Here is an 18,204-nt window from a genome sequence, read left to right as displayed (position 1 = left end):
GTATGGCAGTTCCTCAAAAGACTAAACATAGACCTCCCCTATGACCCAGCAATTCCACTACTTGGCATTTACCCAACCATCCAGAAACTAGGGCATACTAAATCCACTACCACAACAATGTTCATTGCAGCATTATTCACCATAGCAAAAATATGGAACCAACCTAGATGTCCCTCAGTTGATGAGAGGATCAACAAGTTGTGGTATTTGTACGCAATGGAATTCTATGCTGCTGTCAGAAAAAACAGCATCGCCCCATTTGTTAGGAAATGGAAAGTCTTAGAAAAAAATCATATTACATGAAGTAAGCCAGACTCAAAGGAAATTAGGCTCAATGGTTCCCCTCATTTGTCATAATCAGTAGAAACCTTGGGCTCTACTAGCAGAGATCTGCAATAGAGCAAAATCTTGTTACATAAGACCATATAATATGAAGCTAATTGAAAAGACCTCCAGGATATTGAAACAAAAGCCATACAATGAATGATTGTTGTCCTTAATGTACTATGTTATCTGTCATGTCTTTTGCTGTCCCTTGGTTATCTCATATTGTTACAGTATCTCACTTGTTATCTGATATATTGGATTTATTTGTATTTGGTTATTTGAAATTGGATAGGGAAGGGGGAAAAAAACCAAGACGGAGAGGGGTAGAGGGGAGGGTAATGGGGACCAAGATATGTGAAAGGGTATTAATATATGTGAATGAATGCACCTTCTATCTGGCAAATATCATTTAACCCTTTTATTAATTACAAAAAAATAAAAAAATTTAAAAACAACAAAAAAATAAAAATTACAAACAAAGATATCTCCTTTTTTTCTCCAGAAAATGCTATAAAAGATACAGCCTTCATATTTGTCATTTCATTTCCATTGTCCATGCGGTTTTCTCATACTCCATCACCCCACTTTATGCAGTGCATTCCTCTGGCATAGAGACCATCAGAAACCTCTGTATTTCCTCTGTTCCAGGGCATTTGGTACAGAAATGCAAGCACAGGCGCAGTCAACTCAGTTGGGAGCAGTCTAGTTTCTGACAGGTGACGTCGTAATCACTCTCCCAGAAGGCACTGGGTGTGATATTAGTAGCTGATGATGGAAAGAGGAGGAAGAGGTAATCCTCCCCTGGTTCCAGAGGCGGGGAGATTGGCTCTTCACTCAAGTTTCCAGGCTGTACCTACTGGCTGGAGAGGCATAAAACTGCAGAGATGTGCAAGGCTTTGTTCACTCTGCTGTGAGCCAGGAATAATTGCTGCATGATCAGCCACGTGGGTTAAAATTCATGCTATGACAGCAGCATGCATACATGTATATATTAAGTCAGGATGTCAGTGGAAGGATGATGAAAGAATGGAAATAGGGGAACACCTGACCCATTGCCTACTCTGTGCCTGTCACTTCTCTTGATTGTGGGACTTGACATTGCAATGTGTAATCAAAAAGAGGGAAAACACTCTGAAAAAAAAGAACAGAAGGGAAAAGAAATTATCTGAGATCATAGTATCTCAAAACAAAATTTAAGTGAAAAAAAAATCACACTCACAAAGAAAATTCCAGAAACTTTGTGGGTACCTACCACTGGGAAGATGTGACTTGAGAAATACCTCTTTTTTTTTTCCTATTTGAAGTTTTGGAGGGTTTACACAGATCATTGGTTCACTAAGGAGAACTCTATATATCAGTTTTGGGTTTTAACTACTTCAACAATCCCACCATTTTGCTCTATTCCAATGAAGCTAGAATGTAGGATAAAAGATAAGACAAGTTAATCAAAGGCTGAGAGCATTCTAGGGGAAGGTAGTTGTGCAGAGGAGGAAACCAGAGGAAGGCCAGGTAGAATCAGCCTAAGGAAGCCTCACAGTATTCACCAGTCTTATTCTCCCTCTCTTTTTTGGAGTTAAAATCTGAATGCTAAGCCCGGGTGGTTTATGTCCAAGTATATTCACAATTTTCTTTAAAGATACCCAGATGAACATAGATCAAAATATCGGCAGTAGATAACATTAGATGATGAAATTTGGGAAATGCAAATTTACATATTAATTTTACATGAAAGTTTCATTTGAAAAGAAAACAGTATTCAGATAAGTCTTCTATATATCTTGCTACATGTTCTATGTGTTGCACCAATTTGTGATTGCAAGTTGTCTTAATTCCCTTGCTCTTGAAATTGTGGTTACATTTTATTAGATACAGATGTGTGTTTCTTTTCCTAAACTTTTGGAACTCCCAAGCCTCAGGCTGGGTCAAGTTCTCTATTTCCTCAGGCCTAAAAAGACCATCCCTGGAAACAACCTCTTGTGAGCAATGCACTCAGTGTGTGTTCATGAGGTCCGTGGTCAGTATTTTCAGTGGCCACTGGCATAACCGCATCACCGCCTCTGTTAGCCTGTTCCTGTGAGTTCCCAAACTGGCTAAACCCTGAAATTGTCAGACGATATGGGAGAGTCTCTGTCAGCTTCTTAGTGTCATTGCAAAACCACAGGCCCTTTCAGATCATGTTTCAAGGGGTTGCGGCAGGAGAGTCTCACAAAATGGTAGTTTTAGCAAGGATTTATTTTAGAGTATTAGGATAAGGTAAGGAGAGGAGAAATTGAAAAGAAAAAGGTGTGGGGGTGGGGCTAGTTCCTGCTAGAAGGGAAATGCCCAGTTGTATCTGCCACCTTCATTCATTCTCAGCAGACACATGATCATGTTGCTCAGCAACCCTCTGGTGAGACAAAGTTTTTGGATGCCCAAAGGTAGGTGACATTATGCAGATATATAATTAAAACATTATTCTAAAATACAAAGATGTATCTGGGTCTATTTAAAACAAAGGGAAGATCTTGGTTTTGTTTTTGTTTTTTTTCCTATTTGATTAAAATAATAAACCACTCTGAGAGAAATCATGAGGTATCCATGGATCCAATGTTCTGGGAAGCTGGAGCACAACTAACTCAATGATGCCTGGCTTCATAAATCCACTTAGTCAGATGAGAAGGCACTTCTGGAATCAGCCCCTTCCCCTCAACCCCCCTCAACTCCCCTCCCACACACTTTCTGGCCTGTAATGACCTGAAGTCTAGGTTACTATTTAATGGACAAGATCCCCAGGTGTGGTGGGTCAAGGTCATGGCATTCTCAGGTTCAGAGCTCCTAACCTCTGCACTATAGAATGACCCAGACATCTTTGTGTTACCCCCATTTAACAAAAGAGGAAACTGAAGACAGACAAAACCCCTATGTCTGTAGCTAGAAGGCGTAGAACAGTGTGAATGTGCTGAAGATCACAGTCAGAGCTGAGGGACTGGATGTCACTGTATTTGGTTAGTGGGTAAATTACCAATGTGTTAGACTTTACCAATTTCTACTCAGAAGAACCAATGCCAAACCAAAAATACAATTATATTGGTTCATCTGGATGTGGTATAAGCTATGAAGATGATGATAATGATGATGATGATGATGATGATGATGATGATAATGATGATGATGATGATTTTTGTGCTGATTCAAGGGCTTGGGCATTGTCTCTGAGCTTCTTTTGTTTGAAGCTAGTGCTCTGTCACTTACATCATAATTCCATTTTCAGCACTTTTTGTGATTAATTGGAGATAAGAGTTTCTTGTTCTTTCTTGCCCCAGCTGGCTTTGAACCTTGACCTTCAGAACCCAGCCTCCTGAGTAGTTAGGTTTACTGACATGAGCCACTGGCACCAGGCTGAAGTAAGACTGCTTATAAGTTATAAATCCTCATGATTACTGCCAGAAGATTATTGCTTTCCAGTTTTTATATTGACTCTGACATACTGCCACTGATAATATGGCACAAGATAAATGGAGTCTTCAAAGAAGTAGCAGATCTTTTAGAAGTTATCATTCATATTTGCTGTCAGGGGTCGCTGGCTGAAACAAAACAGATTACATGATCTTTTGAGCCCCAAGAAAATATTCAGTGAAGTGGGAACCCTGGAGATTGACAGGACAGCAAGAAAAGGTGTCACATTAGCTCGCATTACAACCAGTGTTGTAATGGGAATGTGTTACATCTGATTGGAGATAGCATCAAGCTAAGATACATCTCACATAGACCCTTAGTGAAAATTGGAAGATTCAAGCAATAGAGGTGAGTCCAAAGGTTAGTTCCAGTGGTACAGGATGGGAATGGGAATCCTCAGTTGTCCTGATCAGCAAGTCCCCTTCCCCAAACAGCAGTATAGCCAAAAGCAATTGGACATGAAGCCTATCCAGATGTGACTGAATCATATTTTCTGATCTTTCTTCGCATGCCCAGCCTTTGAAACAGCCACTCCAGTGGAACTTTCCATAAACCCCCACAGTACACAGAACAATGTCCAGGTGTAACATCAAAGATTCAACTTTCTTCACAATTTCATCTTTCCCTACCTTTTTGGGAATGTTTCCAAGAGATCTATGACCTACTTGCTATTTCCTGAAAATTCTGAGAACTTTCCCCTCCACTCTATTTTACAAGGGAAGAAATGGAGGATAGACAAGATTCCCTAAGTCTACCCAATCTTCACAAAACCTGGCTCACTATCTTTCAGTGGGTAATATTCTGATGACCTCTTGCCTATTGAAGCCTTCTTTTCTTGGACTGGTAAAGAGAATTTCAGCTTTGTTAATATATATAGTGTTCAACTCAGGCTGTCTGTCGATGCGTGTCTAAGATCTAGATTTTTCTCATATTTGTTCACCGAAGAGAGAGCAGAAACATTAATCAAGGATCTTTTCATCCTCTATGGAAGCAAACATAATGCTATCCTACCATGTGCTCCAGGATGGAAAGTTGATTTGCATCTATTATTTCTGCATTGATAATTAGACAAGCTTAGTGACTTCAAGCATCTTTCTAGTACTTCAGCTTTTGTAGGTCAGAAATATAGCTGATGATACCTAAGTAGGATTTTGGCTTGAAATTTCACAGGACTGAAATCAGGTAGTACCTATCATTGCTCCTCTTTGGACATTCTTAAAGTCTGCTACTTTCTGTGATTATATATAGTATTGTTACTCTATACTTTTACTGTCAGCTAAAGTGTGTGTGGGGGTGTGAGTATGTGCATGCGTATGCTCGTGCATGCACACATATACGCGTACATTTGTGTACACATGTGCATGTTTGTGTGTCTGTTCTCTTCACTCAGAAAGGCTTCCTACAGATTCTCCACAGAGTCCTATTCTTCAAAGCCATTAAGAGAAACTCTCACTCCTCTGATGATTCTCTGACCTCTATGTCTAGATTAAATGCCTCAGGAAATATGTGGGAACCATTTGAAATGATCTCTGGGCCTTATGCCTGACTATAACATAACAGGTTATGTTATACACAGGTTCCACCCATGCTTGAAGGGTAAGGATTATATTAAGATGAGTCATTTGGGTCATCTTAATATTCTGATTGCAACTTGTGTTTATTAACAATGTACTAAAATCACTTCGGGTCTTTATTATCTAATTCCTTTGTAAGGTCTTCTTTATCTCTTCTTCCTGGAGTTTCATTAATAATTTGTTGAGTGCCTGTGAGTATTGGTGTTTATGGAAAGTGGCCCACTATTTTCAGTGGGTTCTCAAAACCTGGGAGAATATTTGCCATCTCACACATCCGTACCAGAATAATTAAATCAGATTCTTGAGATGATGTACTCTAGACAGAAGTAACATTGGCCTTGGGAAATAAGCAATCTTATCTACGATTCTTGTTTAGGAGGCCAGAGAGAGATTGCTCAACAGCTCTGGGCATTTTTTGCAAATGGGCACAATAACATTAAGTCCTAAGTTTCATTTCAAAGACTAAAACTATACTGAGGCATTGTGCAATCTGTGAGGAGGTAACATTTGCCAATTGTCTCACCTCTGTAAAGTGTCACTGAGAAGTGAGTGCTACAAGCATTTGTACTGAAAAAGCAATCAGAAGTTAAAAACTTCTAAATCTTTTTCCCTGGAGAAAAGGTAAATTGCTATTACCTTCATAGAAAGCAATTTTCCAATATCTACCATGGGTAGCCACTTGACCTTGAGATAACATTTCTAGAAATGTATCCTAACGGGTTGACTAAGGATACATACTAAAGAATGGAAATGCAAAAATAGGAACCCTCTAAATAATTAACAATGAGAATTTACAATGATATAGGAAATACTGTATAAACATTAATGCTATATCTTCGTAAATATTTCATATGAAGAAATGCTTACATTAAGTAGCTAAGTATAAATGGAAGCTTTTAAAAATAATATATACAGCTGGAATATGGTTACAATGATAGAGTACCTGCCTAAGAAACACAAAGTTCTGAGATCAAAGCCCACCAATATTGACTTTCTTTTTAATGGCATGTACAATTCATTCATGAGTCTCTTTTAAAACACCTAGGACTTACAACAAAATATTGACCATTAGGCATAGTTACGCTATGTTTCATTTTATTTTTTATTTTGAAAGGAAAAATTATTAAGTACTCTTTATTATTTTCCAGTTATTTATTAGTATTAGATCAAAAAGTAAATAAATAAAAGGTACGAGATGCCCTGATTTAAAGTGGCTAAGAGGGACTAGGAATGAAGTAAGACTAGGCTGTGTGCTGGACCTGCAGTACTGTCCCTGAAATTCACTTTTGATCTCAGCAGATTGGTGAGGTTGCCTTGATTTAAGTTGGCAAATTGAAAAGGAATAAAATGCCCCTAATCAGTAGTTAGTTACTCTTGGGAACTCAAAATGAATTTTGACTGCACAGGGACTCATTCCAGGACTTCCCCATCTAGATTCCTGTCCCTTTAACAGTCTTGGGGCCATTACCTCTAGGAACATTCTGAAACCTCCTGGCTGGACTATGTCATTATCGTGCTGATTATTACCTTACTCCTGGGAGTGGTGGAGAGAAGACAACAAGGAAAGGAGAGAATATGAGAGGAAAGAGGAGAGGAGAGAAAGGAGAAAGGGGAGGAGAAGAGAAAGAGGAAGAAAGGAGAAAATGAGGAGAGGAGAAGGGAGAGATAAGAAAGGAGAGAAGAGAGAGGAAAGAGAAAGAGAGCAAGAACACTCATGGACTTGGGGGATTGTGCACTCCCAAATGAAGATAGGCTTCCCCAGAAAGGAATGAATGGATGGTGAAGAGCTCCACAATCAGTGATCCTTTATGCCTCTTGTGAGTTGTGGACTGTCCAGACGTGATTGTGACAGGAGCACTCTGTGTTCTCTCCCAATATTATGGGTGTTCTATGCCCTGTGGTCTCTTTTCCTTCTCCTACTCTGAGCCCTGTCACTCATATGCCACCCTGTTTCCACTGGCCCAAGTTCCTAAGCACTTTTCCTTATTGCCCATTTCCAAACTACAAAGCAAACCAGGAATTTCTTTTGAAATGCAAAATAGACTCTGCTTAGCTAGACTGAAACCCAACTAGGGCTGGGAAAATCTCCTCATTGTAGCTATTGAAAACCTTTTGCCTCTGTCACAGAGGATTTCCCTTAAATTCATACAAGTTTAGACTGTTACCCATCCACATCCTAGGCCAGGCTGCCTAAGCTAGATACAGAGGGGCACTGGAGAAAATAGGCTACACCTTGTTCTTGCTTTCTCCTTTTTGCTGGAGACAATAAAACAATGTTGGGTTCAGAGATAGTGAAAAGCTCAGAAGCCAAAAGGGCCAATAAGGTGCGAGGTCTCATATGAGCCTTTGTTCTCTGCACTATACAACAGACCCCGCCAGTGAGAGCAGTTCATTGTGTGGGCAGAAGAGCTGCCCTTTTCTCTCACTGCTTTGGACTGCAGACAAGTTTCCACAGACAGGATGCCTACCAGACAAGAGCCACTCCACCTAGAGTAGAAGTGATTGGATGAGAGTTACAACAACAACAACAACAACAACAACAACAAAATCCTGCTCCCAAACTCTAGCAAGATACTGACTTCAGGGCCAGGAGTTTGGCCTAGTGGTTAAAGTGCTTGCCTAGCATGCATGAAGACCCGGGTTCGATTCCTCGGTACCACATACATAGAAAAAAGCCGGAAATGGTGCTGAGGCTCAAGTGGTAGAGCTCTAGCCTTGAGAAAGTCCAAGGACAGGGCTTAGGCCCTGAGCCCAAGCCCAGGACTGGCAAAAAAAAAAAAAAAAGATACTGACTTCAGATAGGTGCCCAGGATTTTGACATCATAATGTCCAAGATGGAGGATTGCATGAGTTTTCAGCTTGATTCAATCATCTATACTGCAGTAGCAGAAAGTGGCTGTCCAAGACACATAAGGGCCTGAGCCATTGAAAAAGCCTGGGCAGGAAGACTGAACTCTTTTGCCTCCACTGTGAGCATAGTCCAGGACATGGATCATCAATATTATTTTGCTCCTGCGATGAGATTGGAAAGGCTTGACTGACATGTGAGGGACAGCATCATTTTTTTCAAATTCATTACAGGGCTTGTCTTAGTTTCAATCAATCAGTGGAATGAACTGGGCTTTCTAAAATATAATCTAAAGGATTTCAATTAAATAAACCATGTGGGAGTTTTCCTAAATGTTAAATCATTGCTTTTCTATTCCTTCAACTAAAAGGGTGAAATCTTTAGGGGCTCTTTCCTACTGGAAATGCGATTGTATTTTCAATTAAATTTAAGTTTTCTTGTCTGCTTCCCTCATCAGGCCTGGAAAAGATTGATAATTAACCTTATTTCTTTCCATCAGCGGCCATGGAACACCAATTCTGGAATTTTCTTAGGTTATGGTATGTCCCAACAGGAAGATATGGTAGTGCTTGAACTTTGGATTGTTTCATGAAATCTATGAGCCCAAATGTTAGAAAAGAAAGCAAAATGTAGCTACATTCTATACAGAAGCTTTATCTCCTAAATCAACTTGCCATCAATTACAGGAATTCTATGTGACGCTGGGATGGCTTTTGAGTAGACTAACGGCTCTCAGAACCCAGAAATCTTTGCCCAGGAACTTGTAGAGAAAAAGCAGCAAGAACACAAAAAGAAGAAAGAGACTTTCAGCTCTGCAATCTGGAACTTTCCTCAGTTTTGCTGGCTGGAAACTATGCCGAAAGTGAGACTCAGCACAGATGTAACATTACTGGGGCAGAAGTGAAGGAGAGCCCAAATTCTTTTGGCTTGTTTATCTCTACTCTGTGGTGAAATTGTCTCAGATGGGGCACAGGAACCCACAGCAATTAGTGCTTTGATGGTGCCAATGTTGGGTGCTGGGCTGCAGTTTTGCTTCCTGGTCACATCTCTCCCTCTACTAAAAACTTGGAGAAATATCAATGAGGCATCATTTACAGAGTTAACCAGGGAAATCAATACGAGTTGTGAACAATAGGAACACATCTGGTGTGTTAGAAATATGAAATTTTAAATAGTGCTTCATGGAGTATCTTAGACTCTGACAGAAAACAGCACATCAAATTATTGATTCACTCATCTATAGTGCATTAACAGAGAGTGGCTATCAAAGACACCTGAGGGCCTGAGCCACTGAAAAAGCCTAGGCAGGAAGGCTTAGTGAATTTCTTTGCTTCCATTGTGAGCATAGTCCATCACATGGACCATTGATATTATTTTGCTCTTGTAATAAGATTGGAAAGGCTTGATTGACATGTGAGGGAGAGATTTTCTTGAACTCATCACAGGACTTGTCTTACTTTGAATCAATAAGTGCAATTGAATAGGCTTTATAAAAAATTAACTAAAAGATGTCAATTAACTAGACACATGGGAATTTTTCTAAATGTTAAAACATTGTTTTTCTATCCCTTCAATTAAGGTTGAAAAGGTTTAAGCCACCCCTAGGGGTTCTTCTCTACTGGGGATGAGATTGTATTTTGGATTAAATTTAGGTTTGTACCTATAATATCAAAAATAAACATGGGTAAGTAATCAGTGAATGTGTTTATTTCTAGTATGCAAAATACCAATCTCCATTTGCTCTTCAAATGAACTGAGTAGTCTGAGGCTGGGTATAATAGTTCCCACTTGTAATCCTAGCACTTGTGAGACAGATATTAGAAGGATCTCAGTTCAAGGTCAGCCCAGGCAAAAAAAAAAATAGAGATTACATTCTAAATGAACAATTTTGGCATGGTGATATGAGTTTGAAATTTCTATTAGAGAAAAAGTAGAATGATTGCTATTGGAATGTAGACCCAGGCCAACAACAACAACAAGAAAAAGCCCACAAGATCCTGTCTGAAAATAGCTTAAATCAAAAAGAACTGGAAATGTGTATTCTGTGGAAGAGAGCTTGCCTAAGCAAGCTCAAGTCCTAGAGTCCAATCTTCAATATAATCTAAGGACAAAAATCCTTGAATAATATGATTTCATGGTAATACAACTTTGATTGAGTCTTCTTACTAAAACTTAATAAATTGCCAGGCACTGGTGGCTCACACCTGTAATCCTAACTACTCAGGAACCTGAAATCTGAGGATCTCAGTTCAAAGCCATCCTGGGCTCTAAAAGACCTTGAGACTCTTATTCTAATCAATCGTAGAAAACCAAAAGTGGCATTGTGACTCAAAGGTAGGGCGGTAGCCTTGAGCTGAAGAGCTCAGGGACCTTACCCAGGCAGTAGACTTGAGCTGATGAGATTAGGAATAGTGCCCAGACCCAATGTACCAAAAAAGAAAAAAAAATGTAATAAATAAATAAATAAATTTTTTTAAAAAAACGCACTATGTAAGGCAATCAATTATAAAGAGGGAAGATCTATTTGGGCTTACCAATTTGGCAGTCTTTGTCTATAAGTAATTAAATCCATTGCTCTAGGGCTAAAACAGCATGGAAGCATATGCCAAAGCAAAGCCATTCACTTTTCAGCTAGAAATGGAAGAGAAATTAAGAATATGAGATTGAGTCTCCACAACCACATTCCTGGTCAGCTCTTTTCCACAACAGTCTAAGAAACCCACTATGGTCAATCTCCTCAAAGTCCCACCACCTCTCAAAAGTGCTGCAGGATGGAAACCAATCCTTCAGTACATGGGTCTTTGAAATATCACCGGGATGTCTGATCTCATTTTATGCCCCTTGAGAGTCAAGATGTATTGGAAGGAGCAGAGACTACTTTCATGTAATCCTTCTTATATTCCACAAAAATAAAGGCATGAATTTCCTTGATGCTAAAGGTTTGTTCAGATTCCTCTGGGAAAATGATAGCCCTATGTGCTGGAGTTATAATTGAGAGAATTAGGCATTATTTTATAACATTCTTGAGAAATAACTAACATCTGAATCTACATAAAAATAAAGAAAGAAAGAACTCTTCCAACAAGACTTTTTTTTTGTTCCAGGAATCTTGCCTCCATTAATATCTATGGATGAGGCCTGAGGTTATTTTGTATTATGAGTCCATCAGCCCTCTGTTATTGGTACATGCCTTAGGCTTTCTCCTAGCTCTATGAGGTAATAAACCAGTGTCTACAGAGATGATGAATAAACAGGTGGATTTATCTTTAGAAAATAGAATAGAATCTGAAGGGGGTACATAGCTCAAGGAGTAGGGCAGAGGTCTTGAGCTGAAGAGCTCAGAGATAGCACCCAAGCCCAGAGTTCAAGCTCCATGACCCGCAAACAAAGGAAAGAAAACAGTGTGTTCTGAGAAGTAAATGGTTTCTTAAAGTAGAATTTCCTAACAAAGACTCTAGGTATTGAGGCTTGGCCAAGGGTAGGCAGGACACTTTATGATGCTTGTGAAACCAAGTTCAAATGAATCTAGAAAAAATGTGGCTTCTGCTCAATTAGTTCCTGTCTGCTCATCTTGCCACTTTTTTACTTTATTTCTTTGGGTGAAAATTTTCCCAAGTATGTATAGTCACAAGTTTTGAAAATTAAATACTACCCATCAATAACTTGAACTTTAAAGAAATATCAACCTTAGTGCTTTTTTATGTGCCAGCTAGTCTGGTCACCTCATCCATTTAACTTCCACCTCTTTGTCTAGTCTATCTGGAGTGTATACACCACATTCACAGTACTCACATTAAATCAAGCCTTTGCTTTTAAAATAATCGTGGTCTCAATGTGCATGAGTAGAGAAATAGACAATTTGTATACCATTTCTACTGTCCTAGCTTATAACTTTTGTTAATTTTATTCGGTGCCTAATTTGTAATTAAACTTTCTCATATATAAAATAACATAGACACCCCCCACTAACAAACACAATATATATATATATATATATATATATATATATACACACACACAGGATTGGTTTTATCTTTATCATATGGTAACAGTGCTATATTACTTCTTACAGCTCTGGGGCTTGAACTCAGAATAACTGAACATTCAGACTTTCCCTTAGTATGTTTGTTCATGGGTAGTATTTATGAGCCTCACCTACAGACGGGCTTCTTGATGTCTAATAAGAAATGGAATTTACCACTCTTTCCTTTCCTGGCTTACTTTATCATCAAGTTTCAGCCTTCTGAGTAGCTAGGATTACAGATATGAGCTACTGTTATATGGCATGTTCACTTATTAATTTTTTAAATATATAAAGTCTCTTAGTGGGAAGTGACCCCCAATGTCTGCTAGTTATATTGCTAACCCAAGCTTGGAAATATAATAGAGAGGGAGAACTAACTCAGAACTAAGCCCTGACCCCACCAGAAAGTGACTTCCATGGAGTTGCTTTACATCTGTAATTATCAGTCTCACTGTCTATAAAATATCACTTTTGAAAGAAAATTGCAAGTAAGTACTTAACATATTTCCAGCACCTCAGGTAAGCATCCAGTAAATATAGCTGCATGATCATTAAAATTTACTCATTTTTGTTCAAATACTTTCATTGATGGGGAGATAACCTCTTCTTACTATGGATAACTGGAAAGCCCTAGTTGGAAGAATTTTAGAATACTAGAAATGTTATTAGACACTTAGGAATCTTCCTCAGATGATTTTAGAACCACAACTACCCTTTACTTTTTGCACAGTTTGCTGGTTGTTTTTTGTTGTTGTTATTTTACAATTCATCACCATGTCCACTCTGCATCCTCAAAGTCAGGATCACATGAGCTCAGACATCTAGTGTTAAGGTTACCAACGTGCCTTACTACACCCAGACATCTTCATGAGCATGCCTTACCTCTGTTATTTTTTACATTTCCTGTCAGATTCTATTCAGCACTAGTACCAATATATAACTCTTTGTATCAGAACACCCAATCTTATAAAATTTTACTCATTCTTCAAACTACCAATTTGTGTCTAATGACAAATCTGATGTCTGTCTGATGCTGCCAAGTAGAGATAAAATGGCCTGCTCTCTGCCCTCCGGATGCCTATAGAGCAGTGGAAGAAAAAAAAGCCACCAACAATGATGACTGAGTAGTAATTATGTGAGGATAGGTACAACATTTTCTGGGAGCAAACAGCATGGAGTCCAAGTCAATCTTGGATTCAGGATGGGGATGTGAGTGAGCATACCAGCTACCTTGACTGGGGAACTAGAGATTCCATTTTACCCAATAAAATGTGCCAGAAATGAAGTATGCTACTTGAAGGCCTGGCCCATAAATTTTCTAACATGACTTTTTGTTGCTGTCATTGGTTGGTTGGTTGGTTTTTAACTATTTCCCTCAGTGCATGCTTTCTCTGTCTACTGGCATGATAAGCAAAAACAAGTTAGAAAACTTGTATGGAAGATGATATCTGCAGTTCAAATCTAATTTGTCCCCCAAAGGTCTGTATGTTAAAGACATGGTTCTTAATGTAGAGATACCAGAAGGCAATAGAGCCTTTAGAAGGTGGGACTTAGTGGGAGGTATTACATCATTGAGGAGGGTCCTTGAAGTACAACATAAGATGATATTTTCCTGCTCTCTGTATTTCCTACCCACTATGCAGTGAGTGGTTTCTTGTACTACAGGTCCAAATCAATGGAGCCAAGTAAAAACTCCCAAATTGTGAACCAAAATGTATCATTTCTATTTTTAAATTGATCACCTCATATATTTATGAAAATTATAGAAGCAGACTAATCAAATAAATGATGGAGGCACAAAATGGAGTCCTTAACTCAGAAGAGACCTACTTGCAAATTGAAACATCTGTTTTCAGGCTTATGCATGTGAGTAATAAAGTTTCTAAGATGATTTGAGCCCTACTACATTTTGGAAGTTATTTTGTTTTCCTTGTTGAGGCAGTTTTATTTCCAATACTGCAATTTGTAAACCCAGAAATTCAGATGTATTTTTTTCAATATTGAAATAAATTCAACTATATTTTAACTACACTGAAAAGATACAATCAGCAATCCCAGCTTCTTAGTTGACTGGCCAATGAATGAATTTGGGAGTTAAACTCAAAATATGTTCCTCTCTTAGAAAATTCCATGAGAGATATATCTGCCTTTTTATCCCTAAAGAAATCATTTTAGCTCCGATTGAAATGTCGCTATTTCTCATAGATAACATGGCTGATTTGTCATCTGTGGCTGCCACTGCAAATTTCAGGGTTATTTTTTTTCCCCTAAGCAGAGACGACAGACAGGAATGCAACTTTTCTTTTATTCCCTGGAAAGAAAAGGCACAGGAAAAATTGTTCACATGTGTAAGCCTAGTTGCTCAGGAAGCTGAGATCTGAGAATCATGTTCCAAGCTAGCTCAGGAAAGAAATTCCATGAGACTCATCTCCATTTAACCACCAGAAACCCAGAAGTCAGACTGTGGCTCAAAGTGGTAAAGTGCTTGCCTTGAAAGAAAAAGCTCAGGGACAGTGACTAGATCCTGGTCTTACAACTGATGAGAGAGAGAGAGAGAGAGAGAGAGAGAGAGAGAGAGAGAGAGAGAGAGAGAGAGAGAGAGAGAGAGAGAGAGAGAGAGACACAGAGAGAGAGATCGAGACCGAGAGAGACCGAGACCGAGAGAGAGACCGAGAGACAGAGACCAAGAGAGACAGAGACCGAGAAAGAGAGACCGAGAGAGACAGAGAGACAGAGAGAAAGACAGAAAGACAGAGACAGAGACAGAAAGACAGAGACAGAGAGAGAGAGGAGAGAGACAAAAGAGAAAGATAGAGAGAGGCAGGGAGGGAGGTACTGACATTCTACTAAGAACATGGAAACAACAAAGCATTAACAATCTACATCACTTTCCTTGAATTTTCACTGTCATGTTCAACAATTCGGCCACATATAACACATTGACACCTATAAAATAGATATAAAAATAATAAATGATAAAAATAATAATAACTAAATAGATAAATGGAAAATTTTAAAGGAAAATATGAATCAGGTGTCCCTGGCTCACACCTGTCATCCTAGCTATACAGAAGGTCAAGAACAGAGGCTCTCTAATTGAAGCCAGCCAAGGAAGGAAAATCCATGAGATTTTATTTCAAATTAACCTCATAAAAGCTAGAAATAGAGCTGTGATTCAAATGCTAGTGCACTAGCCTTAAATGAAAATGCTCAGGTCCCAAATTCAAATCCCAGGATCTGTACACATGCATACATACACTCAGAGGGGAAACAAAACAATACAAAATAATACAGATACCTAGATATTCATATCCCTTTGGCACATATATAAGCAATATATCTTCTACCTATGAATTTACACATCGCTAATCATTATCATTTCTACTTAACTAACATCTTGAAAACAGTGACAGTGTCAATCACTTACTACCTCAACTTTTGGAAGGGAAGGAACATAGGAATGGATTGGTGGGGTGAGTCTGCTGAGGTACTCTTACAGGCTTGTAATCAAGATGTTGACTGAGACTGAAGTTATGTGAGAACGGAACATGACCTTGGTTGGAGACTTAGTTCTTCAGCATAGAACTGCTCCCATGTTAGTTCCCTGCATCTGGAACAGATTTAAGACAGAGCCAGGGAAGCTTAAATAAAACAATAGCTTAAATAAAACATTGCCGGAGTGGCTGTCATAAAGTTAGAACTTATGTCATGGTTAAATCTATAGGCATTTTTTCCAGATCCCCTCTCCCATTAGCAACTATTTCAGTCACTCAGACAGTTGTCATTGCTGGTTGAATGCTCACAATATCTCAGACAATGCCAAAAAGGAAAATATCATAAAGAAATATTCATGTGAGGCCTACTTGCAGGTTGATTTGATACTTCTCAACACAAGTATAATATACACCTCAAAACATGCTCCATATTGTACATTTATAATCACCAAATAGACTTTTATTCAACTGAAGATTTACTTTTTATTTTCCTCCAATTTTTTTTTGTTCGAGTCAATGTGCTGGGATAAGTTTCACGTAAATGAAGAAAATACATTTCCAAGATGAAAAAAAAATATAGTGACCATAGTGAACTGCCTGTGATTTATAGTAATAATGATATATTATTTGCTTGATATTAATTATGCTCATTTAACCTACTCCCTTAGATAAATGGGCAGCTGATACTTGGATAAATCAACTTGCATGCTGTGGAATGCAATGACTCTTATTTCAGAGAAGCAGTAGATCTCAGTAAGCTAATTGTACACCATATGAGCAGCACTGAGCAAAACAGACTGGCTGCCATGCCCAGGGAAGACTCTTAGAATCACATAGCCAGAAGCAGAAGGGCCCTTGAATATGAACTTCCCCCAGATTCTCCATGTATTAGCACTTCATTCTTCTTTATAATATTCCATTTAATGAATATGTCTAACTTATTTATCTGTTAAGGGACACTTGGGTTGTTTTTATATTATTCTATTCTGTGTATATATCAGGTTTTATTTATTTATCCATTGGGAGACACTTGAGTTATTTCCACTTTGAGACTACTGCTAATTAATGTTGCTATGAATACTTCAGTACATATTTTTGCTTGGATATATGAGTTCAAAATATTTTTCTTGTGTATATACCTTGGAATGAGACTGAAAGATTGGAACTCTATTTAAACAGTCTTGGAACTCTATTTAAACTTAGAGGAATTGATGATTTATTTCACCCTAAAGCTACTACATTATCTTATATTCTAACCATCCACATAAGAAGGTATTAATATTTTTCCCAAATATGTTTCATCTCTTTCTGAAGTCTCTAGGTCAAACTTTCCATTTTGGGGACACTTTGACAAAGAAAACTGTAAATCAACATTATGAGAAGGCCATCAAACAAATTGGAAAGATGGATACTGTACAACTGGACCAATCTCCTCAAACAGCCCATAAGCCAGTGTCCTGGATAAAAGAGGAATTATTATAACTAAGAGATAGTAAAACATATGAAACATCCATTTGATTCTATTTTAAATAAAACCATACTAAAAGAAAATTTGGTCTAAGCTGAGCTATTAAAACAGATATAACATATAGATATCATTAGGGAAATCCAATTTTCTGAGATACAGTATAAGAACTGTGGTTAGATAGAAAAATGTTATTAATTTTTAAAAAGTGTGGTTGAATGTTTCAGATGTTTTAAGTGTCAGGATATCTACCATTTATTTTCAGGTTGTTCAATAGTGTTTCTCTCTCTCTCTCTCTCTCTCTCTCTCTCTCTCTCTCTCTCTGTCTCTCTCTCTCTTTCTCTCTCTCTCTCTCTCTCTCTCTCTCTCACACACACACACACACACACATACATACATACATACATACATACAAAAAGAGAGACTAACAAAGTAGATCATGGGAATAGTTTTCTAATCTAGGTACTCAATGTACTAAGTTACTCAGTGTACTTAGTACTCAGTGTACTTAGTTCATACCATTCCAGTTGATTGATTTTCTGTATTTTAAAGCTCTATAGTCTATAATTTTAGTGACATCAACACCATCAATTTACAATCCTCCTAAGATCAAGGGCTTCACTTTGTATGGTGGTTATCTCACTACTTCAATAGCGGCCACTGGTCAGTGCATCAAGATTTTTGATGCATGCTTGATGTAGCTAGCTCAGTAGCAAAGCACTTACTTAGCAAGTTTAATGTCCTGGATTCAATCTTTAATACCAAAAAAAAGAAAAGAAAAAATACAGTTAAAAATATTTCTGGTGATAATGGCTTAGTACAGTTACCTCCTCATTAACCAGAGGCAATAGACAATCTCCTACAGACTAATAATTTCAATAGCAGGATGGGAGTGCAAAAAGATCTCATATCCTTCAATCTTGATAGTTCAAGCTTGGAAAATGAGAACTTGGTAATTGCAGTCATGTTCCCCAGGCAAGCCAGGAAAAATAACTTTTCTAACTTTGCTCCAAGAGCAGATGATGAAAAAGAAAGTA

This window comes from Megascapheus bottae, chromosome 10 (assembly GCF_031878675.1).
Source record: "Megascapheus bottae isolate mThoBot1 chromosome 10, mThoBot2.hap1, whole genome shotgun sequence".
In the NCBI taxonomy this organism is placed as follows: Eukaryota; Metazoa; Chordata; class Mammalia; order Rodentia; family Geomyidae; genus Megascapheus; species Megascapheus bottae.
This window is presented reverse-complemented; position numbering follows the sequence as displayed.